The following is a 25,222-nucleotide window of genomic DNA, read 5'->3' on the forward strand; positions in this document are numbered from 1 at the left end:
TTCCACTTCGTCCGCTCTGTTAAAAAGGAGACAACTTTAATCTTCTCTAGAATTACTAAGGATGTCATAATCGAAAGTGATTGAGGATTCAGATAGGACTTTCCCCTGAAGGTGGACCACAGGGAGCCACTTGCTAAATTTTATATCATCCGCTCCATTTACAGAGGGTATGTCCCAAATCTTTTCTCTATCGCTCCTTCCTCCTTTCTCTCACTTACTCCGCTTCAGGAATCAAGTCGGGCGAGACGAAGCAAAGCCAGATGGGAGAGAGATAGAGAGGCTGTGTTAACTTATCTGCCTTAGCAAGAAAGATGAGGTGTCAATTAATAATGACTGTGCTTCTAAGAAGCCTCTAAAATAAACATTTGATTCAGCCTATATCAAGGTAAGTTTCCATAAGCTTTGGCGTAACTCAACCTTGTAGGTATATGTGGAGAGTCTTCATTTTAAATGGCTCGTTAAGGCATATTCAGCCATATGTTTGAGTATATTAAACTAAAATAATACTCTAACTATTGCATGACATCAGATATATCTGTATGCTTTATATCTAATTATATACATGCAATAGTTCTGGCTTAATGAACTGCAGTTTTTATTTGTACTTTCACACTTGTAGAAAACTCCTGAAAAACTCCTGATATTTCCAGGAGGGGCTGCATGTGTGACCGCAATGGCCAAAGTTTTTTTTTTTTTTTTCGGAGTTTCTCCTGCCAGCCTCCTTCTATTTTTTCCACATCAAGTCGGAGTGAGCTGATGTGAGAACGCAGCAGGATATTATCTGGAGAATTCACCTCGAGCCAAAGGGAGTGGGGAGTGACGTTTATATACTCTGACTGCTGCAGGGTGCATAGAGTGCATGCATGCGACCGGTATAATCTCTGCGCACGTAATTAAACTGCTGCATTACTTTTTACTGTTCACCAGTATTTTGTTTTCCACTCTTTTGTTGATAGATTCCGTTGAACTACGTGTAGCATTGATATAAATATTCTCATTATAGCATCGTATAGCAGACTCTGTTTCTACTCTAGTACTTCCGATTTTTTTTTTTTTTATGTCACATCTCAGGAAACACCCCTCCAGTCTGAATATATGTGAACAGCCAGATCAAGAGAATGTCCGGAGACATCGTCCTGCATATGTGAAAACATATGTGAACACATTTTTAACAAACACAGTTTTTGGACTTTTGTTATTCATCTTCTAAATAACATAACAAAAATGTGTTAAGAATTTTTTTTAAACTTCTATTTGCACAATTACAAAAGTTGCTCAAAGGGTGACTGGCCTTCTGTGTCAGTGCACACATGTGAGCAGACAATCTTGTATCCTTTTGTCTTCATTTGTCATGCACGCTGTGGGAAACTGTGCCAGGCTATGTGGGGATAGATGGAGCAGACACACCCTGGGGAGAATGCCCATGCAGTCCATTTAGGAGTCAAGTGCTGTAACAGCTATAAATATTTGAATCGACGTAGAACCTTAAATAAACTGTCTTTCAGTCCATTTATATTCGCAGCATCTCTTTCAGCTGCTTCGTCATTACAGTAAAGATACAGTAGTTTGATTTCATATTAAGCAACGTTTCAGGGGAATATATCAAAATAATGAGCTTCTAAGTCTTCCATACCCAGCTAATGATCAGGAAGTATATCGGTTCAGAAATATGTGCTTGTTCGAGCAGCGTTTTCTTCTCATTAGGCTTCCCATTCTGCTTTGATCTGTCACTCTTTTCACCTTCAAAAATGTGTAAACATGTAAAATGTGTCAGGGTGCTTTTCCCGTAGAGGAAGGAGGAATCTAAGGGGGGAACGAAAAGCTCATTCACAGCAGGGACTAAAGACAAATGGAGGTCAGAGAGAACAAATAACCAAATAAGAATGGGAGCAACATTGAATCCAGGTTGTAATGTGAAGACTTGTCCAAAGTAAACAAGGTAAACAAGTAATGGCGAGGCAGAAAAGCAGAAATTGAACCCCCCTCTTTTATCAAGCCTGAAGTTAGGCTCAAGGACCTCTTAATGAAACTGTGTCAACTGGGACATTTAAAACCCCAACAAAAACCCCAAACAAGGAAGGGCTCTACTTCATTATTCCCATCAGCGGGGGAACTAGAATTTAAAACACACACACATTTGCACCAGCAGGATCCGGCTTTAGGTGAGGTCAAATGTAAGAGATGAGGTGAGGCAGCGTACGATATTTCCTGTGTTGATCTCATGAAAGATTTATGTCGACTTTACGCCTGACGCTGCAACTTTTAAATCCGTAAGGAACAAATGCAGCATAGGTTTGATCTAATTTAGTCGTGTGAATGTGGGAACGCTTACTGCAGGGGACTGACTCCCTGCTCCTTTAAGCTTTACATTCATTTGTGGTTGTTTTGCAGAGCTGTTACCTTAAATCTTTTGTGATCTGGGAGTTTGTGCACTTATTCTAGAGAAAATGGGTCGCTTTGTTTTTATTTAAATGTGTCCCCATTGGAATTATGACCTGCTGCAGTGTGTAAAAGGTTACAAGGCGTATTTATCAGCTAAAAAAACATTTTTACACAGTGGTTCATGTGCTTTTAAATCCTTCTTTGAAACGACTAGTATTCACAATATGTCTTTGTCATAATCCACACCTAAATGCACTGGAAATTACCCAGACTCACACTGCAAAGCTACTTAACAACAGAGGGGCTATTATATATTTATAAGTTTTTCCACTTTTCCCCTCTTCCGCTGTCAACATACAAAAACAGCATCCATTTGCAGTTACAAAAGAGAATTCCTTCTGAGACACTAAACAGATGAATACAGTAGGAACAAAAACACTCTGAGGTCTTTTAAGGGAATGGCTTCAGCGGTGTACTCTCTCAGTTGTTGGAGTATTTGGTTGTGCTTTCTTCTAAAATACCAATCAAATATTGTAACAGGATGAACTTAAAGTTTAGTTTCTGTGGACTAATAGGGAGCATGATGATCGGATGGTTTGTGAATCCCATGATGCCATCACAGCTCTTTGTGGATGCTCAAGCAGTATTTTCTTGTTGCTGTATTGCTAACTAACCCTGGATCCATAAAAACCTGTTTGTAAATCTGATAAAATCCCCTCCTTTGATGCAAAGAACATCCCAAACCCTCCTTTTTTGGCATCAATTTAAACATTTCTGTCTTTAAATCTGCATGTTATGGTAGGATGTTGGATGCTCCATTTTAATTAGTAATTCATCAGTGATCTGAACATCACAGCCTCTGCTCTTTGATCTGGATACAGATCATAAATGATGATATGATGGAGAAGAAGAGAGAGCCAAGAATTAGTTTTTTTTCTGTATACTTTCAAGGTCTCCGGTTTCAACTGGTATTCTAATCGTTTTATTAACTGCTGCTGTAATCTATTTTAACCCTTTGGCAGAAACTTATTACACTCTTAATCAAAAACAAGCAGGCTCATAAATGCATTCTCTTTATACGATCTATGTGTCCTTGAAATACTCTAATCTCCACCATTGTTGCTTTGATCATAGTGTGTTTACTATGTAAGTAATTGTGTTAAGGCTCCTGCTGCACCTGAACAATAAAAACGATGATCTTTTTAAAGTCTTTTTAGAATGTCACAGAGGGATTAGACGTTGAGCTGAATCTCATTTTACTACAATTGTTTAGTCAATGAAAAATGTCATATAGCACCAGAAACAGGAGATCCACAAACTTGCTTTTTAATCTGTATTGCTCTTGTTTCATGTACAGCACTTTGGTCAGCTGTTGTTGTTTTTAAATGTGCTTTATAAATAAATGTGATTGATTGAAACTGAAAAGAGGTACATGGGTGATTTGATTGAAAGCAGAGTAACCAAACATGTATGCTGTGAAGTAAAATTATTTTTTTTCTCTTGTTTTTTATGACTACATGTAAATTACAGCACATTACATTCTTTGTAGAAAAGAGTACTGTTGCTGAATTTACAGTCCATCCTAGAAAATTGCGGTGAAATGCTTTGTTGGAGCTCAAGAAAAATTGCTTCATTGAACATTCACCTGCCCTGTAAAGACTGTGGTGCATTAGTTCTGTAGTAGACATTGGAGTATCTGATCATGTTGGCACTAGAATCCAGAGTTGACTGCAAAGACTCAGTCTCTGCGGGGTTCCAAAGAAATCATTACTTGTGAAAGGAATTCAGGAACAAACAATAGTTCAACAATGTACATATGAAAACCTTTTTTTTCTCTCTCTATTTTGGGACTCCCATTCATGTGCCGACTGATCAATGTTGAACAAATGAACCATGAATGGATCTAACACACTCCCAGCAGCTCCTTACAAAGAACCATCGATCAGAGGCCGGTTTCATCGACCAAAAGATGCAACTACTTTTGAACCCCAAATATTTTTAGGATATTATGTCATAGCCATTCAAAGTGAGCTCTCAGCATCCACAAAGTCATTACCTCTATGTTGGATGTGTATCAAGCTTCTCCTTTGAACAAAATCAGATGGAGTCAATGCAGGTACCAGGTCTCACAGCTGTCTGACAGATACTTTTTGTGCTCTTCACTCTCTCCTCTGCAACATGCAAATCTAGACAAATGATGCATCTTTCCACAGATGAACTATTCACACCTCCGGGGCTTTTCCAATTCTGGGAGTACTCCCTAGCTCAGCAAAAAAGCAGCCGAGATATGGCTGTAAATAAGAAAGTGATGCAGAAACAGGGAGGAGGGATGAGGGCTAGTAGGCAACACAACCTTCTCTTTGCAAGACAGTTCATTAAACACCTTTCACAGCGCAGCTCGGCGCTACGCCTGGAATGAAAAGCAAGATAAAAGCTCATGCGGGTCAAGAGGTCAACTCTCTATTGAGGTCCACTGATAAATGCTGAGGCAGGAGCAGGGATTGACCAGCCACACGTGAAGAAAACTGGGGTTATCAGTGTCACGGGCTGTTTATCTAGGGGGCACACTATCTTCACTGGAAAACAACATGTCCTCCACCTTGTTCTGTCGCTCATATCTTACCACTTAATGATAATGAAGAAGAATTTATGAATATCAATAGTTTAGAGTATGCAGCCTTCATTTAATAAAAATACATTTACAGCTACCTGTGCTGTTCTGGGATCATTTAATACTGTCAGAAAATGAAAGAAGAAAGAAAAAAAATAAGAGGGTCATCTGTCTTCCTTTAGGCTTCTTCTGGACATCTTGTCACGACACGGTAATTAAACGACTTCTTCTTAATGAGGATTCACACAGCTGTAATTTCTAGTGCAGCGAATGTAGCCGTGTACAGTAGATAAGCAGGCTGCAAGTTTTGATGGACTTTTTGTGGGGCATACCACTGACAGAGAGGCAAATTAATGACCTCCCTGGAGAGAAGAACTAGTGTATGGGGAGGCTTATAAATAGAGCTATGGTATGATGGAAAGTCTACGATATGTGTGTGTGACTCCCGCTGATTCTAGACGACCCAGTAAGACAGGGGAAAAAAACTCTTCTTGGGTTGTAGCAGTGACGTGCCGTACATTTTTTTCACCTGGGCTCTCAGTGCTGTCCTACTGCAATTAAATCACCACCTGATAACCTCATTATGATGTCACAGTTAAAGTTTTATTAACGTTGATAACCTCACATTCATAATGAAACTGTGACACTGAGAAGTGAAATACATCATGTAACACATGGCTACAAATAGTGATTATAACCTCTCACACAGTTATTCAGTTTCTTCATTCAACTTAGCCCCTCCCTCTCTACCACGTCCTCCGTCTCCCTGCTCTTTAAATAATAATCCAAACCGACTGCCACATGCTCTCTCCACCAGTCATCCTGCCGCGGTCAAATTCTAAAACCAGTTCTCTCTCTTCCACAGTCAGTTTGTCATTTCAGTGTGATCGCTGCTACCCGTCCTCCGCCCCGGTCACCTCCATTCCAGCTCAGCAGAGTTCAGAGACAGCCTCAGAAACCTACTCCTCATCACATCCTGCATTCTTCTGTCACCACCACCACCACCACCACCAGTGTCTAGACTCCATAGGGGGGAGTATCCTATCCTGCTGTCGGCCTCATTAGCCCTCGGAGTACATGAAGTCGTCATGACAGAGTCTAATCCCCAAAACGTTGCACATTTATTTCCTAAATTGTCAAATAAATAATTGTCATTCTTAATTAAGTCTCTTCTGATTGAAATGCCATAAAACCCCAAACAACCGAGCGACAACGCACATTCCATCCAAACTGCCTGCGCTACAACACACATGCGACCAAACATGATAGAAAAGAAAACACGTTAAATCTTGTAAAGACACAAAAAAGATACAAAACCCATTACACTCACAAAGTCTGTCCTTCTGCTAGTTGTGGAGCTCTGTTTCCCTGTACTCTGGTTTCAGCAAGCATTTTCAAAAGCACCAGTGCTTGTAAGTGTCCTGCCGTGCTTTGGTTTGGTGACTCGGGTTTGTAAACCGAGCATCCGACAGTGTTAAGGCAATAGTTGGTAGGGAATGTGTTTCCTTCCCAGGAAGTTGTATCTGACAACAAGTGCCGAAAGGTCCCGGATAACTGCCGTGCTAGCAATTAGCTAACCTGCTATGGCAGTTTCCCAACTAGCCGCTGTTAAACGTCTATATATCATGATAACGTTGCAATCTCTGGAACTTTGGAATGATCAGGCTTTATGCCCATTGATGTTTTTATTTGTGATCTGATCTGTTGACGGTTTAGGAGGGAAAAAAACAAACGCACCATTTGCAGACACATATGGTGCACTCAAGTGTAATGCACATACTGTTAGATAGCAAATCCATCAGTGTTGTTGTATTTCAAGCAGATTTTGATGACGTGCAAACAAAAGCTCCTTACACTGTCCACCAATATGTGACTCAATTCCAAAAGTGTAAAAGAATCCAAAGTTAAGCAATCTTTGCCCGACACTTGTGAAGAATCAATAAACTTGAAGGTGGAGGACAGAGACAAGGGGGCTGGGAGTTAATAGGAAAGTGATATGAGAGTCTCTTTTAAGTACCTCTGTGTGCACAACACAACTAAAGTGCCCCTGAAGAAAGGTTATCACATCAAATTTCCTCTGCCTTCTTTGGTGGGTAACAGCACGAGAGCTTTTCTGATATTCTTTAGCCATCATTATTTGTATTTGTGGCTCACTAACAAGGTTCTGCACATTCGTGATAATAACACACAGTTAAAAGTAACAGGAGGTTTAATTTGTCTTCGACTGTGACTCTGCATCTTCACTCATTAAATATTCAAAGCAATTTGTGAAGCAAGGTGTGTGTAACCATTTCTTCTTTTCTAATATCTTGTTTTATTGTGGCTACAAATATTGTGAAAATATCCCGCCAGGCTTAATTAATTAAAAACACAAATGACAAGTAATTTGTATTCAAGTGGCGATTCTAAATTGGAGGAATGTAAACTGAAGTGCACAGATTTCCTTTTTTTTTTTGTTATGGTTCTGGGGAATTCCTTATTTCGCCCTACATCTCCACACATGAAAAATGTTCTACAGGAGTTGTTGGCCTGCCCTTACTTGAGCTCATATGACACGTTGGAAAATACTGGCAATTTAGAGCAAGAGTGTGAGTGATTGCTCTGAAATAGGTGTTGTTTATATCATTCCTTGGTGTTGGATAGCAAATAGGAAAGCCTTCTTGGTGTATTTTCTGTACTTTTTCGTGTGACTAGCAGTGGTCTGATTGTTTTACACCAGAGAATGACTTTTTCCTTCCAGCATGCAGACATAAGGCAGGGAGAATTACCTTGTTTCATTTGTCTGCAGTTGTTAGGGCTTGTTACAGTGACTATTTTCACCTTCAGTGAATAAAGATAAGTGCTGTTACCAGAATTTGGACATCAGTATCATCCAAATACAAGCAAAGTAATTAGTACAAAGATTCTACCTGCAGCACAAGAATCCTGTACTCTGTAAAGACATTGGAGCGTCTGTATACTGCAGATTATATAGAGGAGCAAAAGAGCTCTAATGAAATCTGCTTTGTCTTTGATTAAACATTGCTCTGCTGAATATTTACCTGCCTAATATTGGAAGACTGGCGTATAGCACTTGCAACTCATTAAACATGACCTTTACTTCCAACCAAAATCAATCCCCCTCAAAGTCACAGACCCTGCCTTATCAATACTTCAGCCAAATTAAATGTGCCATCCAATCAGGAGCCCTTTTCGGTTTTCTAAAGATCCCAGCTCACCAACAAAGAGTCATTTAAATGAAGCATTTCATTGTTCTGCTTTAGTTGATGGGTGCCATTCAAACAATCAAGGGAACATCATTATGTAATCAGTAAAGTTAAAGAAATAGAGCAAAGATGATCATCCACTGGTGTTTGAGCCTCTCTTATATATAACAGGTTTTTTTTAAACTTTTTTAATGGTAGATGTGAGCAGGCTTAAAGCCCACACAGCATCAGTGTGTTGCTTTTATGATATAGATGATTATTTGGTGTGGGAGCCACATTTAGTGCCATTAAATATGAGAAATTGAAGGTTGACTCACGCTGCTCTGTATATTCTGTAAAGCAGGGTTATTAAACGCGAATGTTTTCATGAAAGCTCAAGCAATTGTATTTGGATTACTTTTGCTTTTGAAACATTTCCATCAGTAAACAGAAAATCTGCCCCAGAAATCAGAACCTATAATCCTGCCAGTCTTTTATAACCCGCTGATCCTTAATGGAGGAGACCTTTGTGTGAACCTCTGAACATTTTCCTCTCCCATATTTATTGCACCCATCTACACTTTAGCTAGTAATATCCCTTGATATGGTAATTGACTGCTGGTAAATATTTATCATGCAGCTGCATTGGCAAATTGCAATTTGAGAAAATCTATCTCTTCTTATTGTGTGGATTTTTTTTTTGGAAGGGGGGGGGCACAGCCACGATATTCAACCTGCAGTTTATGGGCTGCACTGCATCTTTAAAAATCAGAAGACATTGAGGGATGTTTTCTGCCTGCCTTTTCATTCCTCTGTTGAAAATAACGATCTCATAAGGTGCAGTTCCCCTTCACACAAACTGTCTGTCTAGACTGATATCGAGGTGGCTTATAGCCTTGTCTCTGTGGAGCGAAGGAAACCTGAGCTCCTTGATGGGTAAACAGGGTTCGTGTGACGCTTCACAAGCATCTGAAGATTCTTCTATCTGGGGGAGGTTAAGCATGAATAAAAAAAGATTAACACATTGTAGCATTTATAAATGCATTTAAAGGTAATACATACATTTTGTAAAAGTAAATTGTTTTTTTATGATCAAACTTGAGGATGCAAGAAAATGAAACGATGAAGTCAGGAGGTTTTACGCAAAAGAACAAAGATTTTCATTTTGTCTGGTCAGATGTCAGGCTACATGTTCACTTTATTTCCCCTCACTGTGATACAATAATGTCTGGTTCTTATGTGGCTTGATGGCCAAGTTTTTAGGCTCTCAAAGAGTTAACTGGCCACAGTAGCTTATGTATAGAAATTCAGTCAATCAATCAATCATTTTTGTTTATTTACAGAGCACCAAAAAAAGATATCTCACTACGCTTTGCATATGGAGCAGGTCTTTGTACCCCAAGCCTCAATCTGCCATATGCAAACATGGCAACAGTGGGAAGGAGAAACTTGCTTTGAACGGGCAAAAACCTCAAGCAGAACCGGACACATCGATAAAAAAGTTATCTTCTGCGATAGGATTGGCAATAACTGCTAATGGGAAGACCTTTCATGCTGTGTAGATCTTTGCGCCCCCCTGTGGACAAAGCAGTACCCTTTATATCACTTTTGATCCTATTGTGTTGATTCGTCCTCAAGGGAGCTTGAGACTGTTTTCCTTCAGCAAAGTAATGCTATACAGCAATTACTCAGAAAGCATTAAAGCCTGTTAAGTACTGTACCTGCACATGCCTATGACATCATCAGAGCTGTTTATGGTGCATTTCACATACTTATAGGATATCAATCTACACAGCAAGTATCTCAGCCATGCTTTTCTGTCATCTATATCCCATTTGTGTGATGAAACACATCCCTTCCATTATCTCCACGCAGCTGTATCAGGTACTTTTTTTTCAATTTTTGCTTTGGTCGACCTCTAAAACATGGAAAAATACTTATCACGAGAACTCAACATTTCAAGAGGTGTGTGTTTTCTTGGGTGGAAGGAGCTCTTCTCCCTCAGGCTAGTTCATGTGCATCCTTCATGACACCTCCTGATTGACTGAGACCCAGTGACCACTAGTTACCCTCCATCCAATAGGCTTTGATTACACACCTCCCCCATCCCGAGACGTGTTCACACATGCCTTCAGACAAGCACAGTTAAGTCAACTCAAATGCCGGCTGCTTTCACAGAGAAACTGGATATGAAGTGACTGAAATGGAGGATTCAGTGGCCGTCAAACCATCTAAAAATCAAAACAACAACATTATACAGTACTGAGATACAATTGCAATGCTTATGCCTAGCCATCATTATATTCCAAACAGAGAGAACTGTAAACATCTTCAGTGCCAGTAGAGTCTTACAAATAGAAAGCTCCTTTGGCTCGGTTCTCCCTGGAGACGTAACATATAGCTTGATGCTGAGGTGCTCAGAACATGCTGCACATATACTAGATATCGACAGCAGCCGCCTGTCTGGCTCTCATCCGACAGCAGATGATGCCATTCTTGGCAATGTTGTTATCTCAGCTTCTGAAAAAAACACATGTTCTGCTCATGCTCTGTGACATGTTTGGAACAGAGAACGTCAAGGATTAAATTGACTGTATTGGTTCTTTCTAAAAAAGCTACTGGGGTTTTTGCTTGTTATGAAATATACTGAAATTAATGCAGACGCCTCTATATGACCTACAAGAGCAAACAAGACCAGCAGGAAGAAGATTGATTATTTCTATAGTTATTTAATGCCTGTTAAAGCTTTGGGGTTGTTGTCAGACATATCCATTGACAGTGCAGACCAGAAGTGCCTTAGTGTACAACTTCTGCAGAAAAGATTGACAGTGACTGATATGTCTGGCAGATAGAAGGAAGCAGAAAGGTATTTTATTTTGGCAGAATTACTCACACATGTTGTTGGACGCTTTGTCCACGAGGGTCCCCACAACACAAGTCAGTTCTTTACAGGTGCTTTAAAGAATGATTACACATTTTTTTTGTCTCAGAATTAAATGTGCATGGCATTTTATTTATGGTGGGCTTCAATGTGTTGGATAAAACTGATAAAAACTTTCAAACAGAGGCAGTAAAGTGGTTCCCTCATGCACTTTTTCAACATCACCTCTCTGTCACCTTAACTGACTGTTGCGTCTTTGTTTATGAAGGGATGCAGAGGGCTGCAGGAGAGAGACACAGAGGAGGATAAAGTCTGCGGAGGAGTGTGTGGTCAGAGAGATCCCTCTACGGCTACAAAGAGCGATGACATGTTTGATTACATTTATGTTTGATTGAGTTCACTGCTCCCTTAAGCTAGCTTGGAGAAAATTAGATTTCCCCACCCAAAATATTACCCCGCATCCTTCCTCTGACCCATCCATCACGCTACTATACAGTTTACCGCTTTGCCAATTTTACAGATCCCATCAGGAAACACTCTGCTTTACCTCATCGCCCCCCCCCCACCTCCACCCCCTCCTCCTACACATTTCACTCATCTGCCCAAAGCAAGCCACCAAGACATAACAGTGATTACATTCCTTGAAAGTCAATGAAATCATGCTGCGATTCCGACTCTCCACATGCTCCTGAACACTGCAGAACAAACACTCCTCTTTAATTATTCACATGGCTCCATAAATTTCAGCTGTAACAAGAGGCTGCTGGGTTGCAGTAATACATTACGTTCTGCGCTGTGCGGCAGCGATGTGTCACAGCGTGGAAGCAGCACCCTGCTCGCGACAAATGGCAAGAAATGCAACATGCCACTCATAATGGCTGTTGTTCATCATCACGAAGAGGTCGACATGCCGAAACAAATATAAGAGAAAGAGAGTGAGATCTTCTCGCACATGTGGTATTTTGGTATAAAAATGGCTTTTTTTTCATGCTTTCACTTTTGCTTTTTGAACTGTGACAAAAGAAAGCAACGCAAAGAAAGAAAGCAAACATTTATTGCGTTTGATTGCATCAGCAGTATTTATATGCTCTGAAACTTTCAACCTTTTTTGTACACATCCATCTGGCTCTTATCACATGGCTGCAAGGACACCATTTTTGTTTTGCCTTTATTGCACTTTATAGCGCTTTGGCACTTGTACATGTCAGATGTGACCTCAGGAGTATCAATAAGACGATATCATCACACATTCTGTACCTGCTGTGTTTAGCCATGCTAGCACTCATCGTTGCCAATCAGCGCTGTGTCATTTTTGGCTTTATCTCACTTTGGCAACATCTCCTCCTCTCAGCACAACGGGATCTATTTTATCGTTGCCCTCCAACATTAAACACTGTTATGTATTTGGCACCATTGTTGCTGTTTGATTGATAATTTATTCTAGCTGTAATTAATCATCCCATATCTGCATTGTTGTTATATTACCATGCTGTATGTTTCTGCAGCAATCTGTGAAGTTATTTACCCCCTCTTGTAGAGAACATGTGTTAATCAGAGTCACTTTAATAGTGACTATCATTTAATTATTTTCCAAACCTAATGGCCTACTAATTAAACACGAACGGATAAAGATTAAACTCTGCTTGAACATTTGTCTTGAATTTTTTTTTTTTAAATCGCTTTATTTGTCACCATCACAACATCTGTGTGCTTGTGGCCAAAACAGATGTGTAGTATTCAGTTTGTCATTTTACAAATTTCTTATTAATTTGCAAATTCATGCCATATGTCTTTTGAGCATACAGCCAGGGGGCTTTATGAAGCCAGCATGAAAGAGTTCAATCAAAGGCAAAATGAAAAAAAAACAGCTGTCCAGGGAAAGGCCCATAGCATGTTGGGCTTGTGTCAGTGCTCTCAGTCATGTCGCCAGCCTTTACTTGACTCTGGTCTCTGTCATCTGATGCGTCTCTTTCCTCCCATAAAGCCGGATCCTGTTGATTACCTCGACATGAAGGACGTACATAAAAAACACATTAGTCTGGCTTATGGGTTTCTGTTCTTTGTGCGACTGCAGGCGGTGTGGAAGTGCTTTTTGACATTTAGCCTCCAAAGATTTTGCTTCACATGGATGAAAAGAAAAAACCTTTGGCCCATGAAATGAATAGAATGATGCCAATACTTATGGAAAACAGTTAGAGGATACATTTCTGGTGGCTTTTTTTTAAATATAAGTTCACAGAAAAAAGCAGCAACCTGTGTGGCTGGAAAATGAGGGTGAGTGCGTAAAACTGTAGTTCCTCAAATGGCCACTTGAGGCAGGCACCAAAAGTGAGCCAGTCCTTTAAAGCCCCATGTAAAAATGGCTGACTTCAAATCAGAAAATAAACATTTCCTAAAGCTTTATCCAAAACCCTTTCATGAGATCTACAGGGGTACTACATGTTTTAAAAACTCGCTTGTTTGGATAAACTAAAAGCTTAAAGTTTGCCAAATTAGTGACAACGCTGCTTTGTATGACAGCTGCCAGCTGTTTGCTGGGTGTCACCTCAACTAAACTTGACATCTTGTGTTTTTGTCGATGGTCCTTTGGGGGATTTTTCATGCTCTTATGGGGCAACTAATGCTGCTTGCTGTGCAATGAATTGTACCAAAACGAAAGTCAAAGAAGTCTGTGCTGCAGCTTTTTGTTGAGTGAAATTTTAATTTTATCTTATTTATTTATCAGCATTAATTAGCAGTCATTGGTGTCTGCCCATAATACCTGACTTGTCTGCTCTTTCATTGTTAAATATTGAAAAATGTATGGTAGTCTCTGTGTGGGAGTAAAGATTGTTGTTAGTAACTAAACAGGAAACGGATAATGTTGGGCTTTATGTACACTTTCATGCTAAATGACCAACATAATATATATACTGAAGGTTGTTTCTTATGTTTCTGTCTTTTCACCACAGTTGAGTGGCGAGTTTGAGTCTTGTAGTTTTTAGAGCCCCTTTACCTCCCTACAGCGGCTCAGTTTGGATCCTTTGATCAGGCATCAGATGAGGCTCCTTGGCTCTGCTAGAGATGCTCACAGATTGCCATCATATACAAACTCCCTCTGGACTACTTTGGGCAGGGGATTTGATTAGCTTATCATCTGTGTGGAGACCGCCATGCAAGGTTCTTTGATTCTATCTCAGTACAGCTACAGCCCTGGGTGTGAGTCGAGACGTCAGCAGCACAGGACACCGATGTGGAACAAGCAGATTCAGCTCACAAAGCTAGAATATGAAGGTAAAGCCTCCGTTCACATCTGATGTTCACATTTATATCAGGTCCTTAAATTAACCTGCCTTTATGCAGAAATAACACCGACATTTATTACTGAAAAAATATCTGAGTTCAGGGAGAAAACCAAGCCCACACAAGTATAATTTTGCAGGAATCAGCTGTAACATTATAACCCGCTCTATTAATCACATCCAATTCCTGTTCTGTTATTTACAGTTCTACGGAGGCGAAATAGCTCACACAAGACAGGGCTCGGTAAACAAATGACTCCAAATTATGCAATCCATCAATTCAAGAGGGACCTGCAAATACCAAGCCGTCACATCCAAATGAAAGCCATTAGTCTGCAGCGATCGGAGCCTCTGAATGCCTCCGACATAGACGACTTGCTGGAGTGCAGTCAGCACTTATTCTATTAATAACAGCAGTGATGGCACCTGCTACAAAATGGCACTGATCAAGGTCGTGGAGCTTACAGGTGTTCACTGTAACCTGTTACTCAGTCAGTATCAGAATACCATTCTACAAACTAATTGTTACATACATTCTAATTGTGCTGCAATAGAAAATAATCTATCAATCAACTTTTTTTATAAATAAAGTGCAAAATGGTAAAAGTTATCTTTGAAGGCTTTACAAGAACAGCAGCGCTAAACCATGCTGTTTGTGATGTTACTCAATGAGGCCCAACATACATCCACCATGAGCAAGCACTGTTGCATCATGCTTGCTCATGGTGGCAGCCCAACAAAAAAGAGGCTTCCCTTTCACAGGCAGAACCAGACTCATTGGTGGGCCGCCATCTGCTGGGACTGTAAGGGCTGAAAATGTGAGAAAGAGTGAGAGACAGAAGAGAGAGATGGAAGCGGGCAAACAAATAAAGGAGAAAGGATAAAATACATGTAAGTCTAATGTAGAGGTGGGAAAAAAAAATGTTTCATGTAAAAATCGATATCCTTGTCTTCTGAGATTTTAAATGGATTCATAACATCCAAAAATCGTTTAGTTTGGCTAATCAGTCCCTCTGCTACTGTAAGTGCTAAGGCTAGCTCTTTAACTCAGTAGAATGCCAAATGGAGCAGCTAGAAATTCAGCCAGTCTCACTAATGACTGGATTATAACCTTGAGTATGTACTCATTCAAAAATAGACTTTGAATCCATGGATCTAGCATTATTTTGAATCCAAAATAGAATCGAATCATGACCCCAAGAATCAAAATCTAATCTAATCGAATCGTGTGACACCCAAAGATTCCCAGCCCTAGTCTAATGTAACTAATGACGTCTATAATACTGACTATTATACTGAAAGTACTATTTTACTGATATTATAATATGTTTATAAAATAGTATTGGAAATGATTTTTTTGTGTGGTGAGTTGAGTGCCTAAACCCAAATGAAATAACCATTAATAAACAGCTTCTTTTTTTTTTTTACAGCTCAGAACTTATCCACTTCATTAGTGAGTGTTTGCTGAATGCTGTCTGTATCTGTCACAGTAAAATGTCAACAGTACTCTGACTCACACTCGCACACAGAAATATTTGACTGTATTTAAAGAAGTCTAATTACAGAAGTGAACATTAACATTTTGGAAGATGAAATATTCTGTACGTCAAACCCACGTTTTAATCCCTCAGAGCATCCCTGTTAGCGTCAGACCACAGAAATAACAATCCCCCATCACCCAGCAATCCTCCCAACTGTACGTCTTCAGTATCTCCCGGGCTTTGCTGTTCAGTATCCTCTTCACCGTTTTTTGAGCTCCTTGTCTTACTGAGCCATTTTTCTTTCCACATTGTTTGGTTTAATTATGTTATCTATATTTGTCTTGTCTGGATTTTTGTGTGCGCTGCAAAAGATAGACTCTTCGTTAAAGTAGGGCACCTCTCTCATTAGACACTCCCCGGAAAAAATAAAAAAAACTGCGAGAGGGTTTTGCACTTCATTATTATTCCTACCAACAAGAAAGTGCTCTTCTTTTTTCCTAAATGATTAAGCAGGTCCTCTCTGGTTCAGCGTATTTAACTGCAGCACTTTGAGATAGTTGTTTGGGAGCCATTAGTGGAGGAGGAGAAAAAAGTAGAGCTAACATTTAAACAAAAATGGAGCTCACTTAGCTGCATTGTGCTGTCTTTTTAACCATGACTTTCTAGCACTTTTTTTATCACTTATGCAGTCTGTCATTCATTCCATTTAGGTGAACAAACACAAGTGACAAAAGCTGTAATTACAACACAGAAGACTACAATAGAACATGCGCATGTTTGTTAAATGAGCAAACTGCTGAAAGCCGCCTCCGAGTGATCCTAAAGTGTTACATAAAAAGAGAAAACAAGGGAAAGAGACAATTTGAATGTGATGGTAATATTTGAGGATTCTAATGTGAGTGTTGCATCGTGTTTTAATGAAACCAAGGAGAGGAGGCCTTTTTTTTCCAGTTGGTAATTCTTCATATTTCTGTCTTTGCATGAACCAGTCACGCTAAGAGAACATTGCAGCAACCACACAGTCTCTAAATGTGTGACTGTACATTGTAGGGGTTGTATGTAGGATCACTTGATGTATTGAAGAATAATGAATGTCTGTTATAGGAGGGATTGAGAAGTATGTTCTTCTACATGTACTTTACAAGAACATCCTTCACAGGACTTATCCATAAAACTAACTAAAATATTTGGACAATATAGACAGCCAAGTAAAGGTGACACCAGTGACTGTTCTGCTACTCACACACTGTGAGTTTAAATGGGAGTTGATTATACTGTATATGTTCAATTCAAAAAGTTTCCAACTGCTAAAGGTATGTGCCAAATTCTAGTCTATTCCAAATTATTGTAGAATATGAAAAGTCATACCAAGAAACAGGTTAATTTTGATTAAGAGGGCCAATGATAGAAATGCCAAATTGCCAAAATTACTGAAGTTATACAACACTTTTGTCACTACAATGATCCCAGATACGAATGAGGTCTAGACGAAGCTGTAAAAGTCATTTTTGATAATGAACCGGTGTCCCAGAGAAGAATTGTTCCTCACCTCTCTATATGTGTGTGCTCTGAAAGTTACAAATATCCAAGCCATAAAGTTCGGGGACGGATTAGTTTGTTATCCTGGATGTCCTTTAAAGATTCTGCTTTTGCTGGAGCAGTATTGAGCCACAGGGCATTGTGGGATACATTCCTAGAGCCAAGGCCTTACAGTTACTCTATGCGGGACTTCGACTTCACACAGCAGCACCAAGGGCTACGCAGACTGGCTGTGGGATCAAAGCTACACAGTGTCAAACCAGGCTCCAGGACATTTGTTTCCTAAGCCACATATCCCGAGCATAACCGAGCTAATGGGACTTCCCAGGGGAGAATCATGTGAATTTGACAACCTCTAAACGATGGGAGTAGCAGGGCCTCTGCACTGCCGTCTGAAGGGTTTAGATCTCGGCTCTACGAGAGATTTAAATTTCAGCAACTTGCCGACTCGAAGACTTTCCTGAGTAGCTGTTGCTGTTATCTGAACTCTTCTGGTAACACCCCCTGTGACTGTGATCTTCATTTTTTTCCACCACTCTATGAAACATAAGGTCTCCCAGCAAATTTATAGATAGGAACATCCCGGGGGCAGATGAAATGAAGAGCATGCATTCATTTCCTTTTGATATGGTATCAGTGTAGTTATCTGAGTGACAGATCCTGTTATAAACGAGTACTGCGGGTAGATTAAATGATACAATATATGCTATAATATCCCCTGCTGCAAAGAATCCCACATGCAGTGTGTATCACTCCTCCATACTTTCCTCTATATTGGGCACATCGACTTATACACGACAGTTCACATTAAATAGACATCAAGAGAAGCCTTTAAATATGCATTGGATTTCAGGAACAACCATCCTTAGGGGATTAAAGTTTGGACATTATTTATGTGCTAAAATTAAAGTTCATAAAGAGAAGATTATGATAAAGTGAAAACATCCAGTTATCCCTGAGTCCACTTTGCCAGACTCCATCATTATGCAGAGGTCAGAGGAAAATGGCAGGACCTTTACTATCAGGAAGTCCATTAGGTAGTCAGAGAGAGCTCTGTACAAAGTGCATGGAAAGGCATTTTAAGCTCAAAGTCCTGAGATCGAAGTGATTGATGGTATGGAGATTTGGTTAAGTAGCATTTGTTGCATCTTATTTCCAGTATTTGCTATGCAACTGCTGTTTCACTGGCTTATGTAACTTATGTATTGTCACTTTATGTATATACCACTGTCTATATTACCACTTCTGGGCATTCTTATTTACACTGATATGTTTCAATGTCATATGAATTCTCCAAGCAATTCCACTTGGCTGCATATGACTATTAAAATGAAATGTTTGGTGATTAGTTTATAATATATAGTATATTTTACTGCTAATACTCGAAACTTAAGTCTAGGGTTGTAGAACTCGAAATCGGTCTTGGTCCCAAGACCAAGGTATGTCTTGATCTCAGTAAGTGTGGTCTTTACAACACTAATTAATCCTTAACATTATCGCCTTAGAACAAGACAAATCTTCATGTTTATGTTTTATGTTCTCTGGCAGATTAATCTTGTCCCTCTTATCCATCCGTCCATCCATCCATCCATCCATCCATTTTCTTTACCGCTTTTCCTGTTCGGGGGTTGACATATAGAGACAGACAACCAGCCACACTCACATTCACACCTACGGGACAATTTTAGAGTCACCAGTTAACCTAACGAGCATGTCTTTGGACTGTGGGAGGAAGCCGGAGTACCCGGAGAGATAATAATGAAAATAAAAAACGCATGCACGGGGAGAACATGCAAACTCTACACAGAGAGGCCCTGTCAGACGGGGATTCGATCCAGGAACCTCCTTGTTGTGAGGCAGCAGCGCTAACCACTGCACCACCCTGCAAACATTGTTTATTTTCCGGGTTTGTAAAAATACACAAAGACCTGGATTTCGATCCCTTCCAAGGAGTGATGAACCCTTTGTTGTTCAGAACAATGAAATGATCTTCCTAAGACATATATGTCAATAAAAATATGTAAACAAAGTTGGTATATTCCAGTGAAATGTGTGTGATAAATTTGTTATGAGGCCAGGGGTCAGTCGAACACCATCAGTGACAAATACAATACTGACACACAACTTGCCTCTTAAACAAGTGTGTACCTTCAGCACCTTTTCCATCTTTGTGCTGCGGCAACATAGTATCTGGCCACAGTCCAAGCTTGTAAAAGTCATACCGCCATCACAATAAAGCTCTGTGCCAATTTTAATGCAGCTCATCACGCTGGTAGAGCAAATGTCAGACGCAAGTGGAGGCAGACTTATAAAGAGTAAAGACTCCCACTGAGAATATAATTATCCTGATTGAATGCGCAACACCCGGACTTATTAAAAGAGAAAAGTCAAATATACTATGAGCTTATGATTCTCAATCAATCCGCTTATCTAGTACACCAGAGCAGTCCCTCTCGTTGGTAAGCTGTGATGTTTGTCATGATGAGGAGAAAGTTGAGCATTTTGAATACTTTCCTGAATCACTTTGAATTTAAAATGTTTCCCCCTGAAATTGAACCCAACACAAACTGTAGGTCATTTTTGTACGACAGTAGTTGTCCTGTGTTTGAATTGTGTATTGTCTTCAGACAGATCTGTGACTATAGCCTGAGAAGTCCCCAGACTTCAGAACAGCACTTCTCTGATAAGGTTAACCAGGATGTGTGTGAGTATGGTGCTGATGAATCTGCCGGAGTCAGCATTCCCCAAAATCCCTGTGGATCGTAAACAGCACCTTGTTGAAACTGTTACAGGCTGTGTCTGAGGGATCAGTTGGTCCTACTGGCTATAGGCAGCTTGCTAAGTGGATAAGCGGATGAGTACATACAGTATGTATGTATGTGGGTGGACATTTAAGGCTACAGAAAACAGAAAACAAAAAACGGAGTAGTTTTGAATTTGAGAAAAATGGCATTAATCCAGGGACTAATATTCTGGTTGTTTTTACAATTTACTGCAACTACAGGGCGCTGGCAGCTTTGACTTGAAGGGCCAGTCACATGAGGAACAGTTTCCCCGTGCCGTGCCGAAGTGAACGATTGTTTCCCCTCCCTGTTCCCCTGCTGGCCTGCACTCACTCCAGAGCCAACCAGGCCTGAGAACAGTTACCTATTGTACATATGTCATCAAGTCATAATTCAACGCTTTGTTTACAAGAAGTGAGGTCTTAGAGTCAGCAACAACTCAGAGAACATGACTGCAACTGTAATGACTTTGTGGCTTATTTTGGGTCGTATTTGGTCAGAAACTTCCCTCTTATCACTCGATTTCGCAAGGCGGTGATTTTCAGTTATGTTATGCTGGTGCATAAGCGTCCGTGCTGAAGCCCATCTCTTCCAACCGTACCTGGGCCAAGGAAGTGAACAGTACCTGAGCGTGGTACAGTCAAACTAAAGCTGTTTTCACATATGAACTCCGGATAATATCTAGATAATTACAGGAGGACCGCTCCGGAGATTCTCCCGACTGAGCCGTTCACATTATGCTCCTCACTGGCGGGGGACTTTCCCTGTCAGAGGGGAGGGGGGGGTCGGGGGATTTCCTGAGGTAAGACGTGACGTAAATTAACAACGCGGAAGTAGCGGCCGAAGCAACAGAGTCCGCTACACAACGTTATAATGAGAATATTTCCCTTTATATCAATGCTATGTGTAGTCCAATGGAATGACAGCATCCACAAAAGAGCGGAGAACAACATACTGACGAACAGAAAACATAATGCAGCCGTTTAATAACGTGCACGGAGATCGTAGTGGTCACGTGCAGACACTTTAGGCAGTCACTGTATATAAACGTCACTCGGATCCCATTGGCTCAAGTTGAAATCTCCGGAGTATATGCTGCCGCGTTCAGACATCAGCTAGCTCGGACTTTCTGCGGAAAAAAATACTAGTGGTCTGGCCGGAGAAACTCCAGGTAAAGTCTGCGTGAAAAATGCAGCTGTTTGCGTTCACATATAGCCTGAAGACCCTCCGGGTAGCCAAATCTCCAGAGTTTTTCAGGAGATATCCGTATGTGTGAAAAGGGTTAAACTTGATTTTGTGGGTCAAACATGCTTGAGCACTGTGTGGATTGCCTCGTGTGAGTTATAAGTTTGCCCATCACTAGTTACATAGAGCTTCAAAGACTGGTCCAGTGTTTGCGTTGTACTGTGTGTTTCAAGTTCTTGGCTGGTGTTTGATTGATAAAAGATAACTTGTTTAATGATATTTGTGACGGTAATGTGGGTTTTTATATCTTCACGGCACACTTGGTGAAAATGAAGTTGCCCTTATATCTGTTAATAGAGATAGAAAGATAGATAGTACAGCTGACTGATATATCTGTAGACCTATATTAATCTGTCCCATACAAATCTCTGTGTCAGTGTAAATGTTTGACAATTTGTGCCAAACATGAAGACCTTTTAGACAAAACACATTTAAATCAAAACAGTGCTTGGGGTGCCTGTAAAAAATTGTGTCTTTATGTATTTTCTTATTGTAGAGCTTGTTCCAGTTACACAGTTTAAAATTCTCTGAAGACTGTTTGCTGCACATGGAGCATAACATCAAGGCTGAGCGGAACGTTTGCCACACCACGACTGGTAAATACGTTTAAATGTTTCATATTGCTAAGTTAAGTTCTTTAAAGAAAGACATTCTGAGTTACTGCACATGGTCATATTGACGCAACATTTGTGCACAATCCACAAGAAAATGCAGACCATACCGTCAGGAAATCTCCAACCTGGATTCAATGCTGAACTTTTCCACTTTAAAATGATTTAATAGTAATAATAGCGATTGTCATTATATTCACAATGCACTTTACATTTGACGCAAATCAAAGTGCTAAAGAGTTGAAAACAGGGTCATTAAAAGAGTCATTTAAAAGCATGATACAGTATTCTCTTAAAAATCCTTTTTCAGTCATGCTCTGAATGATGAATGGATGAAGAGATGTTGAGAGAGAGAGAGAACTAGATGGATGCATATGTGAGACTCTGATGAGAGAAAAAAAACCCGGATCAATTTCATATAAAATTCTTCATCCCACATGTTTAAGGTTACCGGGCTAATTTTCTATTCCAGCGCCGTCATGTTTATGCACACTCATGATGATGAGGGGCTTCGTCTTCCTTAATTAAGCTGTACTTTTCTGTTTGATTAATTGATTTCGATGAAGTGATCTACCTCCTCCCAGCTGGTAAATGGTGCACAGGGGAGGGCAGGAAAAACAAACGATAGCTCTGCTGATATTTCTGCTGAAGGGGAGAGAATATAAATCCCTTGCTTGGAATGCATGACTGAGCATTTATTTCAAATCATAACTCAGCGCTGCTTACATTTGTTTAACATTGCTGAACACTCATCAATAACACTAAGGGGAACATTAATTTATGGAAATGAGCCGGTTATCTGTGTAGGTACAAGTCATTCGACTTTATTTCATTCCTGAACCTTCATCAAACTTTTCTGATGGATTCTTCCCGTTCATCAATTGATAATTATTGCATTTAGGATTTTTGTTGCAGATGACAATTTTGTCACCATGTCAGAATCAGAATCTGCTTTATTGGCAGTATATGCGTACAATCTGTGCAATGCTCATAATAAATGTACTCAGCTGAAGAAAAAAAAAAAAAAGCAGCTAAGAACAAGAAAAATGAAGCAGAAAAAGTAACAGTGAAGCAAAGAGAGAGCTATTGTACAATATAATACTATTTTCTGAGCTTTCACTGACGCCAATTCAGCTGAAAGAAGCAGCTGCTCAAAAACTGTGACAACAAATCATTCCCTGTCTATACGCCGTGCAGGTGTTGGATGTCTACTCATCAGTGCCACTCGAGTGACTTTTTTTTTTCCTGCAACAAAGATGAAGTTATTCGACTTCTGTCACAATAAAAAGTTGAGACATTTGCAATGCTAAGATGACAAAATGGTAAAAGGACATGAGCTTGTATAGTGCTTTTCTTGTCTTCTGACACCTATCCATTCGCGCACTGATGGCAGAGGTTGATATGTAAAGTGACCATTAGAAGTAACTAATTCCATTCATACACATTCATATGCCGCAGACGAAGCAGCGGGAGCAACTTGGGATCTATTGCCTTGCACAAGGACACATCAGACATGTGGCTGCAGGAAGTCAAACCCCTGACCTTCAGGTTGAGAGACATCCGACTCTACCAACTGAGCCACAGCCGCCCCACAACAAAAGTGTGGTCAGATACAAGTTAAACTCTGGCATCAAAATAAGCCATATGTGTAATGAAGGTTTAAATAAGGAGAGAGGATAGCTTTCTTTTCACACTTAGGAGTCTGACAAAGCTTTATCCTCTTTTGATATTCAGCGTTTTTCCCACTAGCCTTCTAGTCACTATATTTCTATTTATTTCTTATTCTGAATTTTAAACCTTGTCTTTGCCCTAGGTGTGTAAACAGTGATGAAATTGTCTCTAATTTGGTGAAACAACTTTTGTACCATGCCCTACGGTGAAATACGAAGACTGCCATCTTGAGAGCGCGCTGTGTCTAGAAGGCTTTCGAGTTGTCTGCTGTGTGAAACTTCTGCTGAGTAGAAAACAGTATAAAAGTATTTTTGAAAAGAAGAAGGAAAAAAAAAAAAGAGTCTGATCTTATAAGAGTTGCACGATTTATCTTTTGTTTTAGACAAACACCTGGAAAAGTTACAACAATGACACTGGTGAGAAAACATCCCAGACCTGCAGAGATGAATGATTGTCTTTGACATTTTGTTTTCCCATGTTTTGAGTTGCAGTTTTTCACAGCTGAACTGAAGGTTGTGAGCAGCTAGTACTGAACACTGTGACAAACGGTCTGTATAAAAGGCAAACGGGAGAGGAGTTAAAGTACTAAAAGAAAATTTGATTTTTTTTTCTGGCACCACAAAAATAATAAGAAAAAAAAACAATAACCTAAATGATAGAAAACATGCAATACAATTTCTTTCACTTCTCCTGAATCCCCCCCCCCCAACATCTTTAGACGTTTAGAAGTAATTTGGGGATTTCAGGTAAACACTGAGCGCTTTAATGAAATCCTTGAAAAGCATTTATCTTCTACATCAGAAAATATTTACTCTAAAAAGCTAAAGCCGCACTGCTGAGAAAGGATGAGAACACTTTACATCCAAAAGATCACATTCTCTTGGACAGACTCTCAACCACAGAATATTTTAGATGAATGCAGACTTGTTGTTTACTGTCACCGCAAAGTAAGACTATTAAGTCTGTGAAGCAAAATACAATACAAACTGCAGAACCAAAAGCTATGTGTATGTCTTATATGTATCCATAATGTTTATTGAACTTTGTCACTCAATTATTTACCTGTGCAGTTTCATCTGATGATAAAAACGAAGCAAAAGCATGCACGTGCGTCACAATTTTACATGTATGATTTTGACTCAATATAGACAACTACTTGTAGTTTTTAAAAGGTATTGAAGTCAAATGTATTTATATGTGTTTGAGCACATTGTAGTTTAATGTTACAAACCGTACAAAGCCTCACAAACTACAGGCATGTTTCAATACTTCTCTTTGAGCCTCCTAAATTTGATGCGTACTCCATCAAGCTAAATTTCGGACTAGTAAATACTTTCAGTCATGTCTCTATCCACGTCTTCAGTCCAGACTCAAACCTCTTAACAACTGTTTGATGGATTGTTGTGAAAATTGTAACAGACACTCATGTCCCCACCTCAGGATGATTTGTCATCGCTTTAGTGACCCCTGACTCTTCATATAGCGATATTATCACATCTTAATTACAATTAGTCCAGTGCTTTAGTTCATCAACGAATTCATCACCATTAGC

The 25,222-nt window shown here is 39.8% G+C and overlaps 1 protein-coding gene across 1 annotated transcript in view; it reads right to left on the reverse strand.

Moving 5' to 3' along the window:
• The window catches only part of LOC132989745 (metabotropic glutamate receptor 4-like), a 177,313-nt gene that overhangs the window by 70,653 nt on the left and 81,438 nt on the right, over positions 1 to 25,222 (reverse strand). The gene's annotated exons all lie outside the window — the stretch shown is intronic.

The sequence above is a fragment of the Labrus mixtus genome, chromosome 15 (genome assembly GCF_963584025.1).
Source record: "Labrus mixtus chromosome 15, fLabMix1.1, whole genome shotgun sequence".
In the NCBI taxonomy this organism is placed as follows: domain Eukaryota; kingdom Metazoa; phylum Chordata; class Actinopteri; order Labriformes; family Labridae; genus Labrus; species Labrus mixtus.